This window comes from Delphinapterus leucas, chromosome 16, assembly GCF_059928025.1.
Source record: "Delphinapterus leucas isolate spDelLeu-1000000601 "Yukka" chromosome 16, BTC_Dleu_Yukka2, whole genome shotgun sequence".
In the NCBI taxonomy this organism is placed as follows: Eukaryota; Metazoa; Chordata; class Mammalia; order Artiodactyla; family Monodontidae; genus Delphinapterus; species Delphinapterus leucas.
The window spans coordinates 48,835,081-48,851,103 of NC_143144.1; the positions used below are offsets into that span (position 1 = coordinate 48,835,081).

Consider the following 16,023-nt stretch of genomic DNA (forward strand, 5'->3'; position numbering starts at 1 on the left):
CCTGAGCAAAGAAGAGAGCAGCAGTCACCCTGGAGACAACTACAAATACCAGCAATGAAATGAACAGGGCATCTAGACCTTTAGCTTTCAGCCAGGTGGGGAAAGCCCAACCTGAAACCAGGAATTCCAAAGGGAACAAAAGTGGTCCTGGTCCTGTAGCATCCTCCTGGCTCCTAGTACAAACACAAATTTCAAGAAGTAAGATCTCAAGATTCCAAGATATAATTATCAAAAAAGCCAATAAAATTTATATCAAATAAGATATAATTATCAAACAAATACATAATTAAAATTCACCATGCACACTAGGAAACAAGCCACAGAAACAGATTTAGACCACCAAAGATTTCAGATACTGGCATTATCAAATACAGAATATGAAATAGCTCAGTTTGGTGCTGCTTAAAGAGATGAAAGATGGAGTAAAAAGAAAATGAGTAAGCAAAAAGACACCAACAAAAAAATATTCACACAGGTTTGCAGCAGAAGAAGAACCTTTAGAAATGAAGAAATATAATCACTGAAATTAAAAACTCAGTGGATGGGTTAAATAAAAGATTCAACATAGCTGAAGAGAGAATTACTGGACTGAAAGCTAAATCTTAAGAAATTACCCAAATGAAGCAGAGAAAGACAAGGAAGAAGATATCCAATATGAATTAAAAGACATGAAGAATAAAGAGAAGTCCTAACATCTATTTAATCAAAACCAGAAGGAGACAATAGGGAAAATGTAGGAGAGACAGTATTCAAAGCATTAATAGCTGAGAAATTTTCAGAGCTGATGAATGATATGAACTCACAGATACATAAATCACAACAAATATAAACAGGAAGCTGTACATAAACATGTTGTGGTGAAACTGCAGTAATCCAACAACAAATAAGTAAGCCAAATCATCTACTAAAGAACGGCAAATGAAAGATTAACAGATTTAACAGCAAAACTGAAAGCCATAAGACAGTGGAATGGTATATTATACACTCACAATGCTGGGAGAAAAATAACTGTCAGCTAAGAACTCTGAGAGCGAAATAAAGACATTCTAACATAAATCAAAACTGAGAGAAGTTACCACCAAAGGATTTTAAGGAAAGAAAATTCTAAAGAAGGCAAATCTCACCAGAGAAAAGGCAAAGGACAGAAGAAGGGAAGAGAAGCAAGATATAGTAAACACAGAGATAAAGTGAAACAAATACTATCTCTACTAACAATTGTCTAATTTGTATGGTGAAACATATAACAGAACTGACTGAAAAGAACACATAAGTCCAGAAGAACACAGTCTTCATTAGGTGTCCTATGAGTTTTGTATTACTCTGGAAGGGGATAAAAAGACCTTAACTACTGATTGACTTTAAAACTATTAAGTGTACACAGTGTACTTTCAGGGTAATCATTAGAAGAATAGAAAGAAAATGCATAATTTCCAAATGAACAGAGAAAAAATACTGAATGAGAACACAAATCAACAAAAACTTCAATCAAAGAGAATGAAGGTTAGCAATGAAATTGCAACATAGTTAAAAGAGAGACTGTTAGACGACATTTCAAAAACCAAAACCAAAAAAAAAAAAAAAAAACAGAAACAAACAAAACTGCACTAGCCATGCAAGAAAAGACTGAAAAGTTTCTCTACATTAAAGTCATAAACTCTGTTCTCCAAAGGACACTTAAAAAAAAAAAAGATGCTCAATCTCACCATTAAATGTAAATGAAGACCACATGATATACTATTTTATACTCACTAAAACGGCAACACAATACCACATGTTGGAAGGAAATGGAGCAACAGATGAACTATGATAGATTTTCAGAACAGAATTTTATTTAACAATAGAAATTAATTTAGTACCATTAATGTAACAAATGAATCTTAATTCAACTGAGAGAAAAAAAAATGAAAGCTGCAGAATATTACATGCAATATACCATTCTTATCAAGCCTAAACACAAGTAAAACTAGGCAATATATTGTTTGGATATATACATGGGCATAGTAATTATGTTCCAGAATGGAAATCAACTATCAACATTAAGAACACTGTTTAATTCAGCTGAATTTTACTTTTGGTAGCAAGACTTTCTCAGTGAAGAAGTTTCCAGGTTTATGTTCTAGGACAAGCTCTTCATCTCATCTCAGATTGATTCTCTGAGAAGCACTGGCCTAGACTCTTCAACTCCAGAGAAGGGGAAGGCCTAATAACTGTAATCTTCCCAGATAAGGAGTCTCAATCAAAAGCAATTCCAGAGTAAAGGAAATGACTCCCCCAGGCCTCCCTGGAGGCTTCCTCCCTGGTTTATGTAACTTCAGATCTGGCAGGGCCCTTTTCTGTCATTTCCAGTGACTCAGGCAGACTGTTTCCTGTGCCCTTTGTTTTACGCATTTCTCCCACCCTGGCCTGTGTTGCCTTCCTCTTCCAATGAGGAAGCTGGCCTCTTCAATCCTTTCTCCTTCCTTCCCCAAACCACATTGGCCTTTCCTTGGCTGATTTTGACCTGGGGCAAGCTGAAGACCTCAAAGATCCCTCCATCCTTCAGAGCCTCACGCACAATCTCAGAACAAAGCAGGAGAGATCCTGAGGAACTTCAGATCCATAAGATGTTTGAGAATGGATGAAACACTGAGTTTGACTTACGTGTTCTTTTATACACTCTCTGCTATCTCCTACTTCACTGTTCTTGAAATTCAGAAAATCCACAACTCCTTCGGTCACTGCAGCTTTGCCTGGAATAATAAAGGCAGGAAATTAGAAAGGAGGCAGCCAGAAGGAACCGAGGGTTCCAAGTGGAAAGAAACTCTCTTGTATAATCAATCTTGACATTTAAAAGGAAAAAAAGCCACCTGAATTAAGGAAAGTCTCTACCTTGGTCTAAGCCAATTTTCTTCTTTAACTAAAACTATTAATAGTAATTTAATGTTTGTAGAAGAAATCATCATTATTTACAAAGAGATTTCACATGCATTTTCTCATTTGAGCTGTAAGATATTGAGACTAGGCAAGTATTATCTTAAAATGCAGCAGCCAAATTTCCCAAAGGTTAGGGAACTTTCCAGTGGTCATTCAGCCAGCAAGCATCAGAGGAGGAATTCGAACCACTTCTGTGACTCCTTATTCCAAACTCTTCCACGGCACCAAATGATATAATGGTTTCAATTTGAAAAGCAGTATTATTATTTCTTCTTCCACTAGATATAGTGTCTTAAGCAACAGATATAGAAACGGCTTTGCCTCCTGAATGACAAAGACACTGCCATAGGATTAAACGTTTATTTACCAGAGACAACACAGAGGGTAGAAAATCCATACCAAGTTAGTTAAGAAACACATGTACCTTTTCCACATACCCTCCTTTTCTCTTTAAGTCATAGTTATAGTTGCTGGGCTTTATTTCTCTCTCTCTCTCTCTCTCTCTCTTTTTTGAAAATAATTTCAAGTTTAGAGAAAAGTTGTAGAATAATAATAGTACAAAGGCTGCCATGTACTCTTTATCCGTGTTCACCTGCTAATAACATTTAACGTACATACTTAATCATTCACTCTCTCTCTACAGACACACACATTTACTCAACATTTGTTTTTTAAGCTTTTTTTTTGGCCGCGCGGCATGCATTATCCTAGGTCCCTGACCAGGGATCGAACCCGTGCCCCCTGCCGTGGAAGGTCGGAGTCTTAACCACTGGACCGCCAGGGAAGTTCCTCACTTAACATTTTTCTGTTTCTGAGCCACGTGGAGATAAGTTTCATACATCATGGCTCTAAAAACTTCAGAATTTATTTCCTAAGAATAGGGATATTCTTACAAAACCATAATGTTGTTATTGATCTTAGTAAATTTAATATCGATACAATACTTTAATTGACCGCCATATTCAATTAACCCAATAATGCATTTTATAGCATTTATTTTTCCTCCAATTCAGGATCCAGTCCAGGGTAAGGTATTATACTTAGCTGCCATTAATCTGCGACACACAGCTCTTTTTTATCTTTTATGACACTGACACTTTAGAAGAATATAGTCCTCCCCTTTTTTTATATTAATAAAACATTACCATTTTGACTTGTCTGACATTTCCTCATGATTCAATTCAGGCTATGCATTATCAGGCAGAAAACTACAGAGTTTTCTTCTCCTGGTGTCATAGCTGAAGGCATGTGAAGTCTATGTGCCCCTCCCTGGCGATATAAATTTTGATCACCCAGCCAAGGTGCTGTCCAATTTCTCCCAAGAAAAATTATTATTTTTTCCCTTACATCTAATAAGTAATCTGTGGGGAGACACTTTAAGACCATGCAAATATCTCGTCCCTCATCAAAATGTCCCCCTAGATTTAGCATCCACTGGTGACCCTTGCCTGATCTGAACTTTACTACCATGGCTACAACATGCTCATGGTTCCAACTCCAGCATTCCCTCCACGTTACCATCCAGGACTCAGCAGTCTACACTATTTGTTCATGTATTTGTCAATTTATGATCAGTAAGGATATATGAAGTCCTACTTTTTCAACAATTTATAATTTATCACTGTACTTAATAATTTTGGTGCTCAAACTGTCTCAGATTTAGCCAGTGGGCGACCCTTTAAACTGGCTCCTTTACCTTTGTGACATGCCCCCATCATTTTTTTTTATTTTTCTACTTTTATTTCCTTACTTTCTGACATTAAAAAAAAAAGTTCTAGGCTCATCTTGTACTTACTCTGTCTCTGCCCTAGATGCAGACGTTTCTCTAAACGCCCTGGGTCCTTTCAGTGGAGAATGGTGTTATACAGACCAAGATCTAGGATAACCCTGTTTGAAAGGCATTGTCTAGTTCCACTGATTACTTTTCATTTTGAATGAGTCACATTTTCCTGCTTCTTTGCATGTTTTTCTGTTATAAGGTTGACAACTGGGAGGTGTTCAGTTTGGTTCTGATGGCAACTAAATTACTGGCAGATCCTCTCAATTCCGTCAGGCTTGGTTTTATAATTGGTTAAGATAGGTCTATTTGAGATATGTCCTTGGTCCTAATGCATGACCCCTAATCATAAGGCACGGTCTTTCCGGTGTCTCGGAATGGTTAAGGTGCTCAGCAAGGTCTCTCCACCCTGGCTAGCCCAGAACTCTCCATTTCTCCCCATACTGCATGAACCTTGCTATGGCCATTCTCTTCCCTGCCTGGGAACAGCTGCTCTCTGCTAGGTCTCACCCTGTATGGATACACATCTCAGCTTCTGGGTTCCCCTCTCATAGTTCCCTCCTCCCCAGTAGCCTGCCATACAAATTCCAGCCTCTTCAGCAGCCCTGAACTCTGGAGACCCACCGTGCTGTAACAGGCTCCCCCTCCTGGTACCCCAGGAAGGGAATGCAGGGAACAGGGGATACGCTCCAGCAGAAAACCAGGGCAAATGTGGGTCTCACCTCATGTGACTCTCTTCTCTCAAGGATCAACGTCCTGGCTGCCTGTTTTCCCGTGACTGACAGTAACTGGCTCGTGTACTGTCCAGTTTTCTAGTTTACTGAAGGAGGGCCAAGTCCAGTACCAGTTACCTCTCTATTTCTCTTGGTGCCTTCAACACTAAGTGATGCTTGTGGGACACAGAGCTGCTCTATTGGGAAGAGTTAAGAATCAAATACTTGGAGCATGTAACAAATGCTCTTTATTTAAACATTTCAAAGAAACTAACAATCTGTTTCTTAGAAACGTTATGTGTTTACTTTTATTGCAGCACTGTGGCAAGAAAAACGCTCTCTAGCAGTCAGGCAATTCTAAATAAAATGACAAGAAAGTGTCTCTATTCCTTCCGGAAAGCTGATACTCACTTCAGATAGCCAGCTGGCTATCACTCTGACATATATTTCCCTTTATTTCCATAACTCTTCCCCCAAATGGCAAAATAAAACACTATAGTCTAGCCAAAGAATCCAAAGTTAGTTGCTATTCTTTATTTTTCTTGTTTATGTGCATGTACTTAGGGGTGAGGAGAAGACTCCTTTTCATATAAATCATTTTCTGGCATATTTCCATTTCCACTTCTAACCACTGGTGAGAAAATAATCAGAGAAAAAATGGTCCAAAAGAAAACCTGCAACCCCAGATACAAAGTTAATCAAAAGGAAACTGGCAAACAAGAATAGTATTTTCTTCTCACATGCTGTGAGAAAAGAGGAGTTTGCCATCACAGGAAAATGGAGATTAGGCCTTTCCCTGCACAAGCCAGTGGATCTGAGCCACGGGCGCGTGCACACATGCAGCTTTCCACACGGCGCACCAGGCAGAATGGGGGACGACCCCTTTCTACTTCTTGAGCAGACTTTCTCCATATTGGACATGCACACTGCGGCCCATCTAATTCATTTTCTCTAAAGGAATCGGTGCATGGAAGTTACACCTCTCTTCGGTTTTACTCCAGGCCCCCTAGAACTTACAGGCGAGCGTCTGATGTAAACGCAGTGTTTATCTGTCCATTTGCCTGCCTCACCGTGCAGGCACTCCCCGTCCTCGGGGGACTCTTACATCAGTCTTCTCAGGTCTCAGCGTCTCCGTGTGGACCCTGCTGAGCTCTGTTTCCTCAAGTCAGCATGTGTCCAGCACTCTCATCAAGTGGTTCCCCTTTCTCAGGAATAGAGTCAGAGCCCCTGGGCTTCCCAAAGAAAGACCTCTGCGATCTGCTCCCTGCTCAGCTTTCCCCATCACCCCCTCCAACACGCTATGTCCCGTGAATGAAAACCCAGGAGCCGTTTCCCCTTCATGAAAGACCCCTTCCTCCCTTTCTTCTCTTGACTAAATCACTGAGGCTTGACAACCTCTGGGAAATATGTCACGATCACCATTCAAAGCTGGGTTAGTGCCTCGACCTTAGTATCCTCACTGCACCTGTGCTAACCTTTACAATGATAACAATGTTTACTGAGCGCTTACATGTGCTAAGCACTAGGGGCACTTAGCACGCACTATCTCACTGAGTGCTCACACCACCTCTGCAGGTAGGAGCTGTTAACAGTCTACCCTGCAGATGAGCAAGGGGACAGAGAGGGTCAACAGCCTCCCGCATGTCACACAGCCAGTGAGGGGTGGGGCCAAAGAGCTTAAAGGCTTTCTATAAGCAGTACTTAACATATTTAACTGAAAAACTGACAGTATAACTGGTGTTTCCAGGGAAAGGCCCAGAAGGCAACAGATGATGACCCTGTGACAGCATTAAAAGGGTAAGAGTAAGATGTGAGAAACTCATCAGAATTCTTTACAAGAGGATGCCGTAAAGTCACTCATCAACTAACATCAACTGTGACGCTCATAAAAGAACAAAATATTTCATCAAGACAGGGGACCAGAAATTTCAAGAATCCAGGAATATACACATGGCTCAAGCAAAAAGTATTTAAAAGTAATGTGGGAAATGGAAAAGGATGTTCCTACTAGAAACAAACAAAAATTGGAATTCCCTGGCGGTCCAGCGGTTAAGACTCTGCGCTTCCACTGCAGGAGCAAGGATTTGATCCCTGGTCAGGCAACTAAGATCCTGCATGCTCTGGGGTGCAGCCAAAAGAAAAAAAAAAAAAAAGAAACAAACAAAAAAATGTATTAGGTCAAAGATTAAAAGGACTTCTCAGAGGGGAGAATCTGGAATATTTGTATAATTAAATCAATTCTATTCTCAAGAAGCTCGTATACTGCACAACCAGTAGGATCGATGCTCCATGTTAGCTAGCACACAAGTTGAGTAAGTGAGGACTGGGGAACGGGCAAAATCCTGTTGTAGACCATCTGGGCCCTGCATGTCACTGGTCCAGTATGTTCATTCCTGGCCCCAGGTTGTGGAGTTGGGGACCTAACGAAGGAGGCATGAACAGGACTCCCATGACCAGCTGCCCCCCAAATGGCACAGTGTAAAGCAGACAGTATGAGTGTTTCAGTACCATGCATCGCCTCACACAGGGGAGGCCTCTTCACATCGCAGACCCTGACTGTGAAGGAGGATATACAACTTCAGGTCATAATTAATATCAGCCAGAGTCAGAGTGACCAATGCTGGGCTCTACACTTCTAGAGAAAACTGAGAACAAAACAAAACAGAAAAGGACCAAAAGTAGATGAAACCCACAGGGATGAAAAGTATGAAGCCCGCAGGGAAAGTCTAACCTAGGAAAGAGAAAACAAGGAAGACTCCACCATTTAACATCATTTTAAGCACTACCCTGCTGAGAGCCATGGACAGCATTTTTCCATTCCCACTAAAGACAGCATAGAGAAAATAGTTTTAACCTGAAGTATGAAAAGTTTAGCTTCAATGTGAAGACTTTCCTAAAGCCAGAATTTTTAACAAAGGAATATGTAGTTTGTATACTCATGACATGCTTGCTATGATAATTACCAATGTTTGGAGCTCTCATATTTGTATTCAAGTAGTACTGGCGTTATGATTCTGCCTCAGAGAAGTTGCAATAATAACAGATAACACAACTGTTTACTGGGTGCTTTGCTATAGGCTAAAGGTCGCTCAGGGAGACCTGAGACAGAAGCTCAGCTCTGCTTGTGCTGTGGGCTTCACACAGTCTTGCCTGATTCAAAATCCAACCTCTTAACTACAGGGACAAGACTTACTATTTGTAAAATGGGATAATACCTGCTTCATGAGGCTCTTGGAAAGACTCAGTAAGTTAATCATAAAATATTTAGCCTGTGCCTACCCCATAGTAAGCACTTAACAAATGTTAGCTATTATGATTGACAAATAATTTTAACCTTGCCTGGGTCAACCCCTTCTAGTTATTCAGTCTCTGATCCTATTAAAGTCAAGATAGTTTATGTCAATGAGGCAAATACAACTTCAAGATGAAAAAGAACTGGTCATGCCTTCAACCATTTCACCCATCCATATCCATCCACTCCTTCAACAGAGTTTCACGGTGAGCCCACCATGTGTAGAGCACTGGGGCAGGGCCTGTGCAGAATACGAAGACAAAAATGACATGGCCCATAGCTATGCTCAAAGAACACGGTCATCTTATTATTAACCACAAACACTGCAGAATACTCACTACGTGCCAGGAACTGTTCTGAGCACCCTAAGTGCCGTGGTGTGTGTGTGTGTGTGTGTGTGTGTGTGTGTGTGTATACTCTTTTAATCCTCACAACAACCCTTTAAAGTAAATACTATTTATTATCCTCAATTTATGGATGAGAAACTAAGGCACAGAGATAAGTAACTTGCTCCAGCTTTCACAGCTTGTAACTGATAGAGCTGGGATTCAATTCCAGGCTGTCCAATTTCAGAGTCTTGGGCTCTTAACCACTCGATATATTGCCTCCTCCGAGACTTGACCACTAAGAACTAGAGCAAGGACAGACTATGATAAGGGCCCAGCAGGAACATAAATAAAGTGCAGTGCTCATGAGTGAGCTGTGCTATCTTTACACCTAACACAGAGTACGAGTCCTTTAACTACAGAATGATGTGTTCAGGCACGTGACACCAACCCAGACCGAAAGCCATCCATGAAGCACTGGTGTCTGCCACCCTGAAGGGCCCTCTTCTCAGCGACCTAACACGTGCTAAAGGGAAAGAGGAGCGCTCGGAATCTGGGCTTAGAAGTCAGACATGCCTGGGTTTCAATCCCAAGTCCTCCAATACAGCCTTGAACAAATTACTTGATCTTTCTCTGTGCTTCAGTGTCTTCACTAAGGAGTAAATGAGATCATTTATACAAAGAACTTCATTCTAGTACTTGGCACTAAGGACTATATATGTAAAATAATATTAATTAATTAATTAACTAATTAAGTACTGGTTTGCTTCAAGACTCAGTCCTAAGCCATATGGAAAAACCCCAAGTAGACAATACCAAGTTAATAGACCAAGAAGAATGCAATCTGTAGTATCTGAAATATACTGTGGATTCATTATGAATAAATATGAACTACTGTAACTTAAAAATATTATAAGCCTGTGTTTCTAAATGGTAGGGAATAAAAAAACCTTCCATTTTAAGAGATAAGAGAGGCTGCTGTATACTAAGGGCCGACTCTGTTCTTGGCCGCGCAACAGTCACTTCACAGATGTCACTGAGTCTTCAGAGCCACTCAGAGGCTCGTCAAATGATCCAGATTTTACAGGTGAGGATTCTGAGCATCCCAGAGACTAAGTGATTGGGCTCCACAATAGGCAGCGGAGACTGTTGCTAAAAATTAGAAGACTCACCCGTGAGGCAAGCAGGAACGTAATCTTGGGATCAGGCAGTCACTCCACAGAGCATTTCTTTGGCACCCGCCGGACTTTCACTGGGCAACATTCCACGTAATCCAACTCTCATCCCCAAGGTGTGTTCTGTGCTTTAAAGAAGCCCAAATCACTGACAGGTTAGGATATGTCACCCATCAAAGTGACATACTACTACAGATCTCATTCTATCACCCAATTTAGTCATAATGGCCTTGGGAACATTATCAGAGAGGCGTGATTTACAAACTGCTACGGCTCTCCAAAAGTGACTAAATTTCCACAAGAACAAATTGGGTTCTAGAGCTGGGACACTGTGAAAATGAACATCCACAGCACAGCACAAAGTATGTGTCCGGGTGAGACTAAAGAAGGAAAAAGTATATTGAAATATCCTTTTCTCATTTTGTTTATAGCAGAGGATCCTCATCACACATAGTCAAATCAGTGACTCCCGAACTTTCTTATTTGTGGTTTTCTATGTGTCAACTCGCCCACAAGAAAAAGAAGAAAGCAACAAGAAAGTTCCCTGTATAAACTCTAAGACTTGAGTCTGCTTCTAATACTTCCAGAATATGAACTCCATCCTTGACAGCAGAGTCCACATTTTGACCGCCACTGTATCCTCAGCACAACACACGGATGGGCATAACATAGGCCTTCAATAAATGTGGGTGATGTTCACGCCCAGAACAATACAAAAATGTAGGGGAAGGAATTCCCTGGCAGTCCAGGGGTTAGGACTCCACGCTTTCACTGCCAAGGGCCCAGGTTCAATCTCTGGTCGGGGAACATCGATCCCACAAACCAAACCGCAGCCAAAAAAAAAAAAAAACATGTAGGGGAGAAAAGGTGAGAAGGGCTGCCCAAGGAAGGATCACTTAGCCCATTCAAGCAGGACTCAGCACCAAAATGCTGCTTGCAACTGAATAATTTTAAGAAATGTAGGATTTTAGGAGTTCAGATTTTCTGATTTTTTTTTTTTTTTGGAAGGAACACATATTAAACTTTGGGGGCAAAAAAATGCCTCCCAGCCCCTCTTAACTATTCAAAATACTTGCCAATATTTTGAAATACTTACTGGCCTAAAATATGCCTTCTAATCTGCTATTTCAGAAATATGAATCATATATGTGAAAAACTTACTGCTAGCACTGTGCTAGATATAGCCGACACAAAGAAAACCAAGACTGGGCCAACTAGAGTTTAATAGAGACACAGATTGTAAACAAATAATTACAATACCATACAATTAGAGCTTCTGGCAAAGCAAGTTGAGTGTGGAAGGGTGCAGAGGAGGGCAAGACTAAGCCTGCTGTGCATTTCAATCCCACATGTGAGGAAGGATCTTTCTTTTCCCAAAGTCCTTTGCAATTTCCTTGTCCAATCCTCATTATTTTCTTTAAAGCAATAAAGCAGCACAACCCATCTACGTACTAAGTACTTTAAATAGTCATCATGCTCCTCAAACATCATCACACCCCCATGAAAAACTGCACATTACTTTAATGTACGCTAGTTAAATAAGAAGTTTCTCAATTAATGACCAGCCACACCATAATACTGGTTGCTAAATACATACACAGCTTCAGTGTTTAAATAAGCTGTACCAGGATTTTCTGGCCCTAATCTTTCCTCCAAAATCCCTGGCCTCCTTATAGCCAATTAAAACTGTATGTAATTTTCTGTCCAAAAACCTTAAAGATATAAGCCAAATGAATTGTGTATCTAAAATCATCACACCATCATTAGCAGTTCATTTCATTAAATTATTTACATGCTACCCATCTGCAGGAAAGATTTGAGGCAACGTTCGATAAAAGACACATAGGCACTTGGAAGTCACAAATATAAAGTCATGAAATGAAAAAAGGTCATTTTCCAACCACAAGATAATGCTGTTGGTGTACTTGAACAGTAAAATTTCTACATTTCTAATAGGCAGAGCAAAAAGGGAAATGAGGCAGGCCACATAATTCTGATTATAGGAAGAATAGAAAAAGGTCTTTCCCCCTAGGTACTGAGAAAGAGAATCATCTTTTTTTTTTTTTTCCTTTTCCATTATGGTTTATTATAGGATATTGAATATAGTCCCCTGTGCTATAGAATAGGACCTTGTTGTTTATCCATTCTATATATAATAGTTTACATCTGCTAACCCCAAACTTCCAATCCATCCCTCCCCTACCCCCCACCCCCCCAGGATCATCTTTTTTTTTTAACAATGGCTTATATAATACATGCAGCAGCATTGTCATGTGGTTTCTTATATTTTTACTATGAGTATAATATTAACGTGTACCTCAGAGAAGGTACTCAGGGAGGCACTGACAATATAGAAATAAACACCCTTTCCTTCTATCAAGTTTAAAAGTCCTAAATAAGATGACTGAAAACACATTGGGCAGGAAGGTGTCACAGAGAAGTTGGTCCCCAAAACAAGATCTTCCAGGAAAAACCAATCCAAAATTTTTTCTAATACATCAGCACTAAATAAAAAGACCAAAAAAACCCTACGCTAATGAGGAAATGAGGATAAAGTGAAATGACTACTTTCCCCCATACAAGAAAGCATTTGGCATCATGTATCAAGACCCTTAAAAGTGTTCATACCATTTGACCCAGTTCCAGTTTGAACCTATCTTAAGGAAATAATTAGAAATGAGGATAAAATTTTATACATCAATGTTTATCATGTTTTTACTACTAAAATTCAAAATTACCTAATTGATCAACAACAGGGAAATGGTTTAAGAAATTGTGAGATATCCACATAACAGAATAGTATGCAGCCATTAAAAATTATATGCATGCAGAAATGCTTAAGATATAATATTAAATGAGGAAAACAGGATACAAAAATATCCTTCTAAGTATAATATAATATAAAAATATGTATATACAGGAAAGGAATAGGTTAAATATACCAAGTAAGTTGACAGAATAATGTTTTCATGCCTTTCTTATTTACCTTTATAACCACAGCAACTAGAACAGTTTCCAGGTCATGGGAGGCATGCAGACATTGCTGAATGAATCGTTTTCACCATTAAAAACAACAAATATCATTTTTTTAAATGTCCAGTCTTTTTTATTTGTGCCCTGGCTATTCATAAGAAACAGGTCAAACATTTGTTAAGAAGAGGTGCCTGTTTGGAGCACCACAGTGAAAATATCACTCATGGGGAGGGAGAGGTTTTGTCCCATCTGTCGGTAAAAAGACCACTTGGCAGGAATGATATTCATGCTCCTTTCCATCCCTTTAACAGTGTTGGGTGTGACTGAAGAGTTAGGTTCTTGGGAATTTGTATGAGTGTCCTTGTTATCTTTAATCTACACTCTGATGTTCAGCAAAAACTGACTTTCTAAGGTTCATTCCATCTACAAAATTAGAGTCTATGCTTTAAGTATTCTCAGCAGACAGAAAATATAAAGGTTGCTGATCATGCCAGGATCATTTATCTTATTCACCCACATTTGTGACAGGAACCAAATCAGTGTAGAATTATTAAAGAAAGGAAGACGCATCTAAATGTTTAGTTTCTTATCTAAAATTGCCTTGTGGGTAATGTCTTCCACTTTGTTTTACTGGCACCTTGGAAGGGGAAAAAAAAAAGTTTTAATTAAAAGTTTTATTTTTCAAGAATATTTTTCTCCTAATTCATTTTCCAGATGGATCTCATTTGACAAAAACAGGACAAATTCTTTGCTCCTCTGCTAAACTCAGAAAAGTTTAACTTTTTAATCCCCTGGGTCAAAACCCATGGTTGGCCCACTTCCTTTTACAGGAGCCACAGGAGGACGTGATTGAGCTTTGAGCCGTGAAGGTGAGGGCTGCAGGGCCGGAGGAAGGGAGCCTGGTTCCATGATGTGCCTCAGAGAGGGGCTGGACCCCAGTCAACCGCCCAGAGGTCTGGTTTTGTTTGAGGTGCATCACCAACGCTCTCACGTCAAAAAAAAAAGACGCACTGTCCAGAGTTATCATTACTCGCACTTCTGTGGATTCTCCACGTGTATCACTGGCCACATCTTCACAAGATGAGCGTTCTCCTACTAAAGGGTCTATAGTGCGTCTTTTTTATCAGAAGCCTAAACAATTTTTACTGAAAATATCTCTTTTCTATACTCTCTCTCTATGTTGCTGGTCTCCCAAGTTTGGGGCCCTACAATGGAGTTTAAGAAATCAAAATCTTGGGCTTCCCTGGTGGTGTAGTGGTTGAGAGTCCGCCTGCCGATGCAGGGAACTCGGGTTCGTGCCCCGGTCCGGGAAGATCCCACATGCCGCGGAGCGGCTGGGCCCGTGAGCCACAGCCGCTGAGCCTGCGCATACGGAGCCTGTGCTCCGCAACGGGAGAGGCCACAGCAGTGAGAGGCCGGCGTACCGCAAAAAAAGAAATCAAAATCTTAACTCAGAGTTACCTCCCCAGACTTAAACAGTTGCTTATGTAAAAATTTTTTAAAAATTGTTTATGTGTCCCTGCCGCAGCAGAGTCCCAGCAGCCCGAGGAAGTGGCAGTGCCCCTGCAAGCATCAGCTCCCAGCCTCACTGCCCCTCTGGCTTTCCTGATACCTCAGGATCCCCAGGTCCTGAGGGGCATCAGCAGGAGTCATCCCTGGCTCACAAGCCCCTCTGCTCTCCAGACCTCCTCCCGCCAGCGTGGGAGAGCAGAGAGCTGCCAGACGTGGCAGCCAGGGACCCTTCCTCTGCAGAGTGGACTACCAGCCTGTCTCCCCTGTTCCTTCCAAGAGGAACTGGGTTGGAAATACTGTATGCCCATTGTTTTATTAATAAAACTTTGGGAGGAGGAGTAATATATACTCACCAAAGGGAAATCAGAAGAGAGGGGACAAGGCACTAACATTATTATGTATTTCTTGCCAACCTGTGTCATTTGAGATTTCAACGAAAGCAGAATCCTAGACTATGCAGATCGCCAACCTAGACAGACACCACTCAGTATTATGTGAACTTAGGCCTCACTTTACAGTGTTCCCAGAAGAGTGAGCAGACCCCACATGGGTGGAGAAGATTCTGTATTTCTCTGAGTGCCTTGTCCACAGTGTATACTCAAAGCTCTCAGCTCTAAACTCTAGCTAGAATGAAGGTCCTCTGAACAAAAGAGGATATAAGAATATCCATCTTCACCTAAATAGTTTTTTTAAATCCTCATGCGAAAAAAAAAAAATCTCCAGCTAACTAAATTTAGTAAACTCAGGGTTAACCCAAACCCAAAGGATGTCTTTAAGGCAAGACACCTGGAGCCTCAGTATACTAACTGCGAGATGCAAGTGGGGATGTAGGGGCTGCGGGACACGCTGACCTGTCTCCTTTCACAAGCCTATTTGTCCCGCCCCCTTTTATGTTTTCCCCCATGGAGCCTTCTCCTAAGAATAGTGTCCCACAGAGTATATTCTAAGAAATGCTGCTGCAAAGTATTTCCTTTAAATAAGACCTAAATTCTTAATGGGCTGACTCACTCATAGAGCTCTGTGGCCTCACCTCTGAGAACTGGAAGCCTACCATGGACTAGGCCTTTAGCTGGAAACCTTATAGCACCTGAGGCTCTCACATCCCTGATTCAGCCACTCCTGGGGCAAGGGAGCCAAGCCTAGGCTTAGTGGGTGTTCCCTAGTCACCCTAAGAGTGTATGATGTATGATGTGTATGATGATGTTTAGCAGGGAATTTCCCAGGCAGAGTTTCAAACCAGGCAAATGTAGTCATTATTAAAGTATTAGACTTAGTTTATCTATGTTCCTCTTAACTATACTGATATATCCCTTCTTTCTTCCCACTCTTTAATTCACCCCCA

General features: G+C 40.7%; 1 protein-coding gene across 1 annotated transcript in view; it reads right to left on the reverse strand.

Annotated features, from left to right (window-relative positions):
• The window catches only part of LOC149747274 (uncharacterized), a 215,502-nt gene that overhangs the window by 121,169 nt on the left and 78,310 nt on the right, over positions 1–16,023 (reverse strand). Inside the window, exons 6-7 of the mRNA XM_089897354.1 lie at positions 10,194–10,324; positions 2,641–2,729 (exon numbers count right to left, since the gene is read on the reverse strand). The gene's annotated coding sequence lies outside the window, so the exon portion shown is untranslated. The remainder of the gene's footprint in view (positions 1–2,640; positions 2,730–10,193; positions 10,325–16,023) is intronic.